This window comes from Bombina bombina, chromosome 1, assembly GCF_027579735.1.
Source record: "Bombina bombina isolate aBomBom1 chromosome 1, aBomBom1.pri, whole genome shotgun sequence".
Taxonomy (NCBI): Eukaryota; Metazoa; Chordata; class Amphibia; order Anura; family Bombinatoridae; genus Bombina; species Bombina bombina.
Window position 1 is genome coordinate 341,090,651 of NC_069499.1, and position 13,873 is coordinate 341,104,523.

General features: G+C 41.8%; 1 protein-coding gene across 1 annotated transcript in view; it reads right to left on the reverse strand.

Annotated features, from left to right (window-relative positions):
* The window catches only part of USP37 (ubiquitin specific peptidase 37), a 343,747-nt gene that overhangs the window by 195,420 nt on the left and 134,454 nt on the right, over positions 1-13,873 (reverse strand). The window lies entirely within an intron of this gene.

Sequence of the window (13,873 nt, forward strand, 5' to 3'; positions counted from 1 at the left end):
AGAAGCCTCGTTCTTGAAGGCCCATGTGGAAGCCACAGCCCTAGTGGAGTGAGCTGTGATTCTTTCAGGAGGCTGCCGTCCGGCAGTCTCATAAGCCAATCGGATAATGCTTTTAAGCCAAAAGGAAAGAGAGGTAGAAGTCGCTTTTTGACCTCTCCTTTTACCAGAATAAACAACAAACAAGGAAGATGTTTGTCTGAAATCTTTAGTAGCCTCTAAATAGAATTTTAGAGCACGGACTACGTCCAAATTGTGTAACAAACGTTCCTTCTTTGAAACTGGATTCGGACACAAAGAAGGTACAACTATCTCCTGGTTAATATTTTTGTTGGAAACAACTTTCGGAAGAAAACCAGGCTTAGTAGGCAAAACCACCTTATCTGCATGGAACACCAGATAGGGCGGAGAACACTGCAGAGCAGATAACTCTGAAACTCTTCTAGCAGAAGAAATTGCAACCAAAAACAAAACTTTCCAAGATAATAACTTAATATCTACGGAATGTAAGGGTTCAAACGGAACCCCTTGAAGAACTGAAAGAACTAGATTTAGACTCCAGGGAGGAGTCAAAGGTCTGTAAACAGGCTTGATTCTAACCAGAGCCTGAACAAATGCTTGAACATCTGGCACAGCTGCCAGCCTTTTGTGAAGTAAAACAGATAAAGCAGAGATCTGTCCCTTCAGAGAACTTGCAGATAATCCTTTCTCCAAACCTTCTTGTAGAAAGGATAGAATTTTAGGAATTTTTATCTTGTTCCATGGGAATCCTTTAGATTCACACCAACAGATATATTTTTTCCATATTTTATGGTAAATTTTTCTAGTTACAGGCTTTCTAGCCTGAATCAGAGTATCTATTACAGAATCTGAAAACCCACGCTTTGATAAAATCAAGCGTTCAATCTCCAAGCCGTCAGTTGGAGGGAAACCAGATTCGGATGTTCGAATGGACCTTGAACAAGAAGGTCCTGTCTCAAAGGTAGCTTCCATGGTGGAGCCGATGACATATTCACCAGCTCTGCATACCAAGTCCTGCGTGGCCACGCAGGAGCTATCAAGATCACCGAAGCCCTCTCCTGATTGATCCTGGCTACCAGCCTGGGAATGAGAGGAAACGGTGGGAATACATAAGCTAGGTTGAAGGTCCAAGGTGCTACTAGTGCATCTACTAGAGTCGCCTTGGGATCCCTGGATCTGGACCCGTAGCAAGGAACCTTGAAGTTCTGACGAGACGCCATCAGATCCATGTCTGGAATGCCCCATAATTGAGTTATTTGGGCAAAGATTTCCGGATGGAGTTCCCACTCCCCCGGATGGAATGTCTGACGACTCAGAAAATACGCTTCCCAATTTTCCACTCCTGGGATGTGGATTGCAGACAAGTGGCAGGAGTGATCCTCCGCCCATTGAATTATTTTGGTCACTTCTTCCATCGCCAGGGAACTCCTTGTTCCCCCCTGATGATTGATATATGCAACAGTCGTCATGTTGTCTGATTGAAACCTTATGAATTTGGCCTTTGCTAGTTGAGGCCAAGCTTTGAGAGCATTGAATATCGCTCTCAGTTCCAGAATGTTTATCGGGAGAAGAGATTCTTCCCGAGACCATAGACCCTGAGCTTTCAGGGGTTCCCAGACCGCGCCCCAGCCCACCAGACTGGCGTCGGTCGTGACAATGACCCACTCTGGTCTGCGGAAGCTCATTCCCTGTGACAGATTGTCCAGGGTCAGCCACCAACGGAGTGAATCTCTGGTCTTTTGATCTACTTGAATCGTCGGAGACAAGTCTGTATAATCCCCATTCCACTGTCTGAGCATGCACAGTTGTAATGGTCTTAGATGAATTCGTGCAAAAGGAACTATGTCCATTGCTGCAACCATCAATCCTATTACTTCCATGCACTGCGCTATGGAAGGACGAAGAACAGAATGAAGTACTTGACAAGAGCTTAGAATTTTTGATTTTCTGACTTCTGTCAGAAAAATCCTCATTTCTAAGGAATCTATTATTGTTCCCAAGAAGGGAACTCTTGTTGACGGGGACAGAGAACTTTTTTCTTTGTTCACCTTCCATCCGTGAGATCTGAGAAAGGCTAGGACGATGTCCGTATGAGCCTTTGCTTTTGACAGAGACGACGCTTGAATCAGGATGTCGTCCAAGTAAGGTACAACTGCAATGCCCCTTGGTCTTAGAACCGCTAGAAGGGACCCTAGTACCTTTGTGAAAATCCTTGGAGCAGTGGCTAATCCGAATGGAAGTGCCACAAACTGGTAATGCTTGTCCAGAAAAGCGAACCTTAGGAACTGATGATGTTCCTTGTGGATAGGAATATGTAGGTACGCATCCTTTAAATCCACGGTAGTCATAAATTGATTTTCCTGGATAGTAGGTAGGATCGTTCGAATAGTTTCCATTTTGAACGATGGAACCTTGAGAAATTTGTTTAGGATCTTGAGATCCAAAATTGGTCTGAATGTTCCCTCTTTTTTGGGAACTATGAACAGGTTGGAATAAAAACCCACCCCTTGTTCTCTTATTGGAACTGGATGAATCACTCCCATCTTTAACAGGTCTTCTACACAATGTAAGAATGCCTGTCTTTTTATTTGGTTTGAAGATAATTGAGACCTGTGGAACCTTCCCCTTGGGGGTAGTTCCTTGAATTCCAGGAGATAACCTTGAGAAAACATAATTTATGTAAGAACTTACCTGATAAATTCATTTCTTTCATATTAGCAAGAGTCCATGAGCTAGTGACGTATGGGATATACATTCCTACCAGGAGGGGCAGAGTTTCCCAAACCTCAAAATGCCTATAAATACACCCCTCACCACACCCACAATTCAGTTTAACGAATAGCCAAGAAGTGGGGTGATAAAAAAAGTGCGAAAGCATATAAAATAAGGAATTGGAATAATTGTGCTTTATACAAAATCATAACCACCACAAAAAAAGGGCGGGCCTCATGGACTCTTGCTAATATGAAAGAAATGAATTTATCAGGTAAGTTCTTACATAAATTATGTTTTCTTTCATGTAATTAGCAAGAGTCCATGAGCTAGTGACGTATGGGATAATGACTACCCAAGATGTGGATCTTTCCACACAAGAGTCACTAGAGAGGGAGGGATAAAATAAAGACAGCCAATTCCTGCTGAAAATAATCCACACCCAAAAATAAAGTTTAACGAAAAACATAAGCAGAAGATTCAAACTGAAACCGCTGCCTGAAGTACTTTTCTACCAAAAACTGCTTCAGAAGAAGAAAATACATCAAAATGGTAGAATTTAGTAAAAGTATGCAAAGAGGACCAAGTTGCTGCTTTGCAAATCTGGTCAACCGAAGCTTCATTCCTAAACGCCCAGGAAGTAGAAACTGACCTAGTAGAATGAGCTGTAATTCTCTGAGGCGGAGTTTTACCCGACTCAACATAGGCAAGATGAATTAAAGAATTCAACCAAGATGCCAAAGAAATGGCAGAAGCTTTCTGGCCTTTTCTAGAACCGGAAAAGATAACAAATAAACTAGAAGTCTTACGGAAAGATTTCGTAGCTTCAACATAATATTTCAAAGCTCTAACAACATCCAAAGAATGCAACGATTTCTCCTTAGAATTCTTAGGATTAGGACATAATGAAGGAACCACAATTTCTCTACTAATGTTGTTGGAATTCACAACTTTAGGTAAAAATTCAAAAGAAGTTCGCAACACCGCCTTATCCTGATGAAAAATCAGAAAAGGAGACTCACAAGAAAGAGCAGATAATTCAGAAACTCTTCTGGCAGAAGAGATGGCCAAAAGGAACAAAACTTTCCAAGAAAGTAATTTAATGTCCAATGAATGCATAGGTTCAAACGGAGGAGCTTGAAGAGCTCCCAGAACCAAATTCAAACTCCAAGGAGGAGAAATTGACTGAATGACAGGTTTTATACGAACCAAAGCTTGTACAAAACAATGAATATCAGGAAGAATAGCAATCTTTCTGTGAAAAAGAACAGAAAGAGCAGAGATTTGTCCTTTCAAAGAACTTGCGGACAAACCCTTATCTAAACCATCCTGAAGAAACTGTAAAATTCTCGGTATTCTAAAAGAATGCCAAGAAAAATGATGAGAAAGACACCAAGAAATATAAGTCTTCCAGACTCTATAATATATCTCTCGAGATACAGATTTACGAGCCTGTAACATAGTATTAATCACAGAGTCAGAGAAACCTCCTTGACCAAGAATCAAGCGTTCAATCTCCATACCTTTAAATTTAAGGATTTCAGATCCTGATGGAAAAAAGGACCTTGTGACAGAAGGTCTGGTCTTAATGGAAGAGTCCACGGTTGGCAAGAGGCCATCCGGACAAGATCCGCATACCAAAACCTGTGAGGCCATGCCGGAGCTACCAGCAGAACAAACGAGCATTCCTTCAGAATCTTGGAGATTACTCTTGGAAGAAGAACTAGAGGCGGAAAGATATAGGCAGGATGATACTTCCAAGGAAGTGATAATGCATCCACTGCCTCCGCCTGAGGATCCCGGGATCTGGACAGATACCTGGGAAGTTTCTTGTTTAGATGGGACGCCATCAGATCTATTTCTGGAAGTTCCCACATTTGAACAATCTGAAGAAATACCTCTGGGTGAAGAGACCATTCGCCCGGATGCAACGTTTGGCGACTGAGATAATCCGCTTCCCAATTGTCTATACCTGGGATATGAACCGCAGAGATTAGACAGGAGCTGGATTCCGCCCAAACCAAAATTTGAGATACTTCTTTCATAGCCAGAGGACTGTGAGTCCCTCCTTGATGATTGATGTATGCCACAGTTGTGACATTGTCTGTCTGAAAACAAATGAACGATTCTCTCTTCAGAAGAGGCCAAAACTGAAGAGCTCTGAAAATTGCACGGAGTTCCAAAATATTGTTCGGTAATCTCACCTCCTGAGATTCCCAAACTCCTTGTGCCGTCAGAGATCCCCACACAGCTCCCCAACCTGTGAGACTTGCATCTGTTGAAATTACAGTCCAGGTCGGAAGCACAAAAGAAGCCCCCTGAATTAAACGATGGTGATCTGTCCACCATGTTAGAGAGTGTCGAACAATCGGTTTTAAAGATATTAATTGAGATATCTTCGTGTAATCCTTGCACCATTGCTTCAGCATACAGAGCTGAAGAGGTCGCATGTGAAAACGAGCAAAGGGGATCGCGTCCGATGCAGCAGTCATAAGACCTAGAATTTCCATGCATAAGGCTACCGAAGGGAATGATTGTGACTGAAGGTTTCGACAAGCTGAAATCAATTTTAGACGTCTCTTGTCTGTTAAAGACAGAGTCATGGACACTGAATCCATCTGGAAACCCAGAAAGGTTACCTTTGTCTGAGGAATCAAAGAACTTTTTGGTAAATTGATCCTCCAACCATGATCTTGAAGAAACAACACAAGTCGATTCGTATGAGATTCTGCTAAATGTAAAGACTGAGCAAGTACCAAGATATCGTCCAAATAAGGAAATACCACAATACCCTGTTCTCTGATTACAGACAGAAGGGCACCGAGAACCTTTGTAAAAATTCTTGGAGCTGTAGCTAGGCCAAACGGCAGAGCCACAAACTGGTAATGCTTGTCCAGAAAAGAGAATCTCAGGAACTGATAATGATCTGGATGAATCGGAATATGCAGATATGCATCCTGTAAATCTATTGTGGACATATAATTCCCTTGCTGAACAAAAGGCAAGATAGTCCTTACAGTTACCATCTTGAACGTTGGTATTCTTACATAACGATTCAATATTTTTAGATCCAGAACTGGTCTGAAGGAATTCTCCTTCTTTGGTACAATGAAGAAATTTGAATAAAACCCCATCCCCTGTTCCGGAACTGGAACTGGCATAATTACTCCAGTCAACTCTAGATCTGAAACACATTTCAGAAATGATTGAGCTTTTACTGGATTTACTGGGACACGGGAAAGAAAAAATCTCTTTGCAGGAGGTCTCATCTTGAAACCAATTCTGTACCCTTCTGAAACAATGCTCTGAATCCAAAGATTGTGAACAGAATTGATCCAAATTTCTTTGAAAAAACGTAACCTGCCCCCTACCAGCTGAGCTGGAATGAGGGCCGCACCTTCATGTGGACTTAGAAGCAGGCTTTGCCTTTCTAGCTGGCTTGGATTTATTCCAGACTGGAGATGGTTTCCAAACTGAAACTGCTCCTGAGGATGAAGGATCAGGCTTTTGTTCTTTGTTGAAACGAAAGGAACGAAAACGATTATTAGCCCTGTTTTTACCTTTAGATTTTTTATCCTGTGGTAAAAAAGTTCCTTTCCCACCAGTAACAGTTGAAATAATAGAATCCAACTGAGAACCAAATAATTTGTTACCCTGGAAAGAAATGGAAAGTAAAGTTGATTTAGAAGCCATATCAGCATTCCAAGTTTTAAGCCATAAAGCTCTTCTAGCTAAAATAGCTAGAGACATAAACCTGACATCAACTCTGATAATATCAAAAATGGCATCACAGATAAAATTATTAGCATGCTGTAGAAGAATAATAATATCATGAGAATCATGATGTGTTACTTGTTGCGCTAAAGTTTCCAACCAGAAAGTTGAAGCTGCAGCAACATCAGCCAAAGATATAGCAGGTCTAAGAAGATTACCTGAACACAGATAAGCTTTTCTTAGAAAGGATTCAATTTTCCTATCTAAAGGATCCTTAAACGAAGTACCATCTGACGTAGGAATAGTAGTACGTTTAGCAAGGGTAGAAATAGCCCCATCAACTTTAGGGATTTTGTCCCAAAATTCTAATCTGTCAGACGGCACAGGATATAATTGCTTAAAACGTTTAGAAGGAGTAAATGAATTACCCAATTTATCCCATTCTTTGGAAATTACTGCAGAAATAGTATTAGGAACAGGAAAAACTTCTGGAATAACCACAGGAGCTTTAAATACCTTATCCAAACGTTTAGAATTAGTATCAAGAGGACCAGAATCCTCTATTTCTAAAGCAATTAGTACTTCTTTAAGTAAAGAACGAATAAATTCCATTTTAAATAAATATGAAGATTTATCAGCATCAACCTCTGAGACAGAATCCTCTGAACCAGAAGAGTCATCAGAATCAGAATGATGATGTTCAGTTAAAAATTCATCTGTAGGGAGAGAAGTTTTAAAAGATTTTTTACGTTTACTAGAAGGAGAAATAACAGACATAGCCTTCTTTATGGATTCAGAAACAAAATCTCTTATATTATCAGGAACATTCTGCACCTTAGATGTTGAAGGAACTGCAACAGGCAATGGTACTTTACTAAAGGAAATATCTGCTTTAACAAGTTTGTCATGACAATCAATACAAACAACAGCTGGAGAAATAGCTACCAAAAGTTTACAGCAGATACACTTAGCTTTGGTAGATCCAGCACTAGACAGCGATTTTCCTGTAGTATCTTCTGACTCAGATGCAACGTGAGACATCTTGCAATATGTAAGAGAAAAAACAACATATATATAAAGCAAAATTGATCAAATTCCTTAAATGACAGTTTCAGGAATGGGAAAAAATGCCAAAGAACAAGCTTCTAGCAACCAGAAGCAATGAAAAATAAGACTTAAATGTGGAGACAAAAAGCGACGCCCATATGACGCCACATCCGGAACGCCGACATTTTTGGTGCAAAATAACGTCAAAAAAATGACGCAACTTCCGGCGACACGTATGACGCCGGAAACGGAAATGATTTTTTTGCGCCAAAAAAGTCCGCGCCAAAAATGACGCAATAAAATGAAGCATTTTCAGCCCCCGCGAGCCTAACAGCCCACAGGGAAGAGTCAAATTTTTGAAGGTAAGAAAAAATGATTAAATCAAATGCATTATCCCAAATATGAAACTGACTGTCTGAAAATAAGGAAAGTTGAACATTCTGAGTCAAGGCAAATAAATGTTTGAATACATATATTTAGAACTTTATAAATAAAGTGCCCAACCATAGCTTAGAGTGTCACAGAAAATAAGATTTACTTACCCCAGGACACTCATCTACATGTTTGTAGAAAGCCAAACCAGTACTGAAACGAGAATCAGCAGAGGTAATGGTATATTTAAGAGTATATCGTCGATCTGAAAAGGGAGGTAAGAGATGAATCTCTACGACCGATAACAGAGAACCTATGAAATAGACCCCGTAGAAGGAGATCACTGCATTCAAAAAGGCAATACTCTCCTCACATCCCTCTGACATTCACTGCACGCTGAGAGGAAAACCGGGCTCCAACTTGCTGCGGAGCGCATATCAACGTAGAATCTAGCACAAACTTACTTCACCACCTCCATCGGAGGCAAAGTTTGTAAAACTGAATTGTGGGTGTGGTGAGGGGTGTATTTATAGGCATTTTGAGGTTTGGGAAACTTTGCCCCTCCTGGTAGGAATGTATATCCCATACGTCACTAGCTCATGGACTCTTGCTAATTACATGAAAGAAACTATTTCTAGCGCCCAAGGATCCTGAACATCTCTTGCCCAAGCCTGAGCAAAGAGAGAAAGTCTGCCCCCCACCAGATCCGGTCCCGGATCGGGGGCCATCCCTTCATGCTGTTTTGGTAGCAGTGGTAGGCTTCATGGCCTGCTTACCCTTGTTCCAGCCTTGCATTGGTCTCCAGGCTGGTTTGGGTTGTGAAGTATTACCCTCTTGCTTAGAGGATGTAGAATTAGGGGCTGGTCCGTTTCTGTGAAAGGGACGAAAATTAGGCTTATTTTTAGCCTTAAAAGACCTATCCTGTGGGAGGGCGTGGCCCTTTCCCCCAGTGATGTCTGAAATAATCTCTTTCAAATCAGGTCCAAATAATGTTTTACCCTTGAAAGGGATGTTAAGCAATTTTGTCTTGGAAGACACATCCGCTGACCAAGACTTTAGCCAAAGCGCTCTGCGCGCCACGATAGCAAACCCTGAATTTTTCGCCGCTAATCTAGCTAATTGCAAAGCGGCATCTAAAATAAAAGAGTTAGCCAATTTAAGTGCTTGAACTCTGTCCATAACCTCCTCATACGAAGATTCTTTATTGAGCGAAGATTCTTTATTGCAAGCATGATGCCAGTCGTTTATTAAATCACTGCAATCAGGCTTACCTTAAATATATCAGGCAATGTCAGCATTTTCTAGACTTCTTATCTCTCTAGAAAAAAATATACTGAACATACCTCAGGGGAGTTAATTCTGCAGGCCGTTCCCCCAGCTGAAGTTTTCCCATACTCTTCAGTTATGTGTGAGAACAGCAGTGGACCTTAGTTACAACCTGCTAAGATCATCAAAAACCTCAGGCAAAACTCTTCTTCTAATTTCTGCCTGAGGTAAAAACAGTACAACGCTGGTACCATTTAAAAATAAACTTTTGATTGAAGATAAACTAAACTAAGTCACCACATATCTCTAGCTACTTCCCTTGTCGAGAGCTGCAAGAGAATGACTGGGGTTGGCAGTTAGGGGAGGAGCTATATAGACAGCTCTGCTGTGGGTGATCCTCTTGCAGCTTCCTGTTGGGAAGGAGAATATCCCACAAGTAATGGATGAATCCGTAGACTGGATACACCTTACAAGAGAAATAATAATGTGTGTGTTGTCCACTTTATTAACTCATGACATCCACATATATGCATAGGGGTACCCTTACCAAGGCCCATAAACCGCAATAATAAAAGCACAGTATGTTCTGAGTATCTGCTTCCAAGCCCCAGAATAAAAAAAGACTGCACTTACCTTCATGCTGAGGAAACCGCATGAAATACCCACAGTGTCAAGAGGTCCACTCTTCCTCCTGAGGTCCTGTGAATCGTGAAGGGGCTTAGGAAAATTCACAAAGTCCACATCCAGGCAGCACCAACAAGAGAGGCGCAGTGAGACTAAAATCCCACAAGTTCCCAAGCATAGTTGGATTCCAGAAACTGCCCGGTAGTAAAATAGCACACTTTGGCACCATTTAAAAATAAAAAATTCTTGATTGAAGAATCTAAACTAACACCTCATTTTACCTCTTCTTATCACTAACACAGGCAAAGAGAATGGCTGGGTTGGGAGGGAAGGGAGGAGCTATATATATACAGCTCTGCTGTGGTGCTCTTTGCCTCCTCCTGCTGACCAGGAGGCGTAATCCCATAAGGATGAAATCCGTGGACTCGTCATATCTTGTAAAAGAAAACATGGCATCATCAGGCAATACTTCACATCCCTCAAACAAACAAACACAGTACTTTGAGAGGAACTGGGCTTCAATATGCTTAGAAGCACCTATCACAGAAGAAATCAAGCACAACTTGCTTCAACACCTCCATGAGAGGCAAAGTTTGTAAAACTAAGGTCTGTGTGAGGTGTATTTATGGGCATTTTGTGGTTTGGGAAACTTTTCCCCCTCCTGGTATGAATGTATATCCCATAGTTAGGTCACTAGCTCATGGACACTTGCCACTTACATGAAAGAAAAAACACATAGAAGCAATTCATCATACATTGTATACTCTGCAGCTGCTATACCATGTTATTGGAAACACATTAACCCCTTAACGAAGCGTGTCGTACAGGGAACGTCGCACACAACCTGGTCTTAAAAGACCAGCGACGTACCCTGTACGACATTAGGGGTTTAAAGCGGCTGGAAGCGATCCTGCTCGCTTCCAGCCGCTTTACGGTTATTGCAGTGATGCCTCGATATCGAGGCATCCTGCAATAACACCCCTTGGCCATCCGATGCAGAGAAACTCTGTGGCCCTCTCTGCACCGGACATCGATGGCCGGTATCGTTGGTGGGTGGGAGCCTGTGTGGGAGGTGGGTGGCGGCCATCGATAATGATCGGTGATGTGGAGGGGGGCAGGGATGTCTGGGAACCGCTACACTACAGAAAAAGTTGGTGTACAAAGGGAGCTGTTTGGGAGGGATCAGGGGGTCTGATGTGTCAGGTGGGAGGCTGATCTCTACACTAAAGCTAAAATTAACCCTGCAAGCTAGCTACAAACTACCCAATTAACCCCTTCACTGCTAGCCATAATACACGTGTGATGCGCAGCAGCATTTAGCGGCCTTCTAATTACCAGAAAGCAACGCCAAAGTCATATATGTCTGCTATTTCTGAACAAAGGGGATCCCAGAGAAGCATTTACAACCATTTATGCCATAATTGCATAAGTTGTTTGTAAATAATTTCTCTGAGAAACCTAAAGCTTGTGAAAAAGTGAACAATTTTTTTTATTTGATCGCATCTGGCGGTGAAATGGTGGCATGAAATATACCAAAATGGGCCTAGATCAATACTTTGGGATGTTTTCTAAAAAAAAATATATACATGTCAAGGGATATTCAGGTATTCCTGACAGATATCAGGGTTCCAATGTAACTAGCGCTCATTTTGAAAAAAAAAAAAAAGTGGTTTTGAAATAGCAAAGTGCTTCTTGTATTTCCCTATAACTTGCAGAAAAAGCAAAGAACATGTAAACATTGGGTATTTCTAAACTCAGGACAAAATTTAGAAACTATTTAGCATGGTTGTTTTTTGGTGGTTGTAGATGTGTAACAGATTTTGGGGGACAAAGTTATAAAAAGTGTGTTTTTTTCCATTTTTTCCTCATATTTTATAATATTTTTAATAATAAATTATAAGATATGATGAAAAACAGAATTTATGCTTACCTGATAAATTACTTTCTCTTGCGGTGTATCCAGTCCACGGATTCATACTTTACTTGTGGGATATTCTCATTCCCTACAGGAAATAGCAAAGAGAGCACACAGCAAAGCTGTCCATATAGCTCCCACTCTAGCTCCACCCCCCAGTCATTCGACCAAAGGTTAGGAAGAAAAAGGAGAAACCATAGGGTGCAGTGGTGACTGTAGTTTAAACAAAACATTTTTTTACCCGACTTAAATGCCTGGTCGGGCCTTGGACTGGATACACCGCAAGATAAAGTAATTTATCAGGTAAGCATAAATTCTGTTTTCTCTTGCAAGGTGTATCCAATCCACGGATTCATCCTTTACTTGTGGGATACCAATACCAAAGCTTTAGGAAACGGATGAAGGGAGGGAACAAGACAGGTACCTTAAACGGAAGGCACCACTGCTTGAAAAACCTTTCTCCCAAAAATAGCATCCGAAGAAGCAAAAGTATCGAATTTGTAAAATTTGGCAAAAGTATGCAGTGAAGACCAAGTCGCTGCCTTACAAATCTGTTCAACAGAAGGCTCATTTTTGAAAGCCTATGTGGAAGCCACTGCTCTGTTAGAATGAGCAGTAATTCTTTCAGGAGGCTGCTGGCCAGCAGTCTCATAGGCCAAACGGATTATGCTTTTCAGCCAAAAGGAAAGAGGTAGCAGTCGCTTTCTGACCTCTCCTCTAACCAAAATAGATAACAAACAAGGAAGATGTTTGTCTGAAATCCTAAGCCTATGTGGAAGCCACTGCTCTGGTAGAATGAGCAGTAATTCTTTCAGGAGGCTGCTGGCCAGCAGTCTCATAGGCCAAACTGATGATGCTTTTCAGCCAAAAGGAAAGAGAGGAGAGGTCAGAAAGCGACTGCTACCTCTAACCAAAATAGATAACAAACAAGGAAGATGTTTGTCTGAAATCCTTAGTTGCTTGTAAATAGAACTTTAAAGCACGAACTACATCAAGATTGTGTAATGGACGTTCCTTCTTCGAAGATGGATTAGGACACCGAGAAGGAACAACTATTTCCTGGTTAATATTCTCGTTAGAAACAACTTTAGGAAGAAAACCAGGCTTGATACGCAAAACTACCTTATCTGCGTGGAACACTAGGTTGTTAAGGTGAATCACACTGTAAGGCAGATAATTCTGAAACTCATCGAGCAAAAGAGATAGCTATCAAAAACAAAACTTTCCAAGATAACAACTTAATGTCTATGGAATGTAAAGGTTCAAACGGAACCCCTTGAAGAACTGAAAGAACTAGATTCAAACTCCATGGCGGAGCCACAGGTTTATAGACAGGCTTGATTCTGACTAAAGCCTGAGCAAACGCTTGAACGTCTGGTACCTCTGCTAGACGCTGGTGTAACAGGATAGACAAAGCAGATATTTGTCCTTTTTAAGGAACTAACTGACAATCCTTTCTCCAATCCTTCTTAGAGGAAAGACAATATCCTGGGAATCCTAAACTAAATTTGGATGCTTGAACGGACCCTATATTAGAAGATCCTGCCTCATTGGCAGTGTCCATGGTGGGACAGATGACATGTCCACGAGGTCTGCATACCAAGTCCTGCGTGGCCACGCAGGCGCTATCAGAATCACCGAAGCCTTCTCCTGCTTGATTCTGGCAACCAGACGCGGGAGGAGAGGAAACGGTGGAAAAACATCAGATTGAAGGACCAAGGTGCTGTTAGAGTATCTATCAATACCGCATTGGGATCCTGGGACCTGGACCCGTAGATAGGAAGTTTGGTGTTCTGACGGGACGCCATCAGATCCAACTCTGGGGTGCCCCATAGCTGAGTCAGCTGGGCAAATACCTCCGGGTGGAGTTCCCACTCCCCTGGGTGAAAAGTCTGACGACTTAGAAAATCCGCCTCCCAGTTGTCTACTCCTGGGATGTGAATTGCTGAGAGATGGCAGGAGTGATCCTCCGCCCACCTGATTATTTTGGTTACTTCCGTCATCGCTAGAGAACCCTTTGTTTCCCCCTGATGATTGACGTAAAGCTACAGTCGTGATGTTGTCCAACTGAAATCTGATGAATTTGTCCGCCGCTAGTTGAGGCCATGCCTGAAGAGCGTTGAATATCGCCCTCAGTTCCAGAATGTTTATCGGGAGAAGAGTTTCTTCCCGAGACCATAAGCCCTGAGCTTTCAGGGAGTCCCA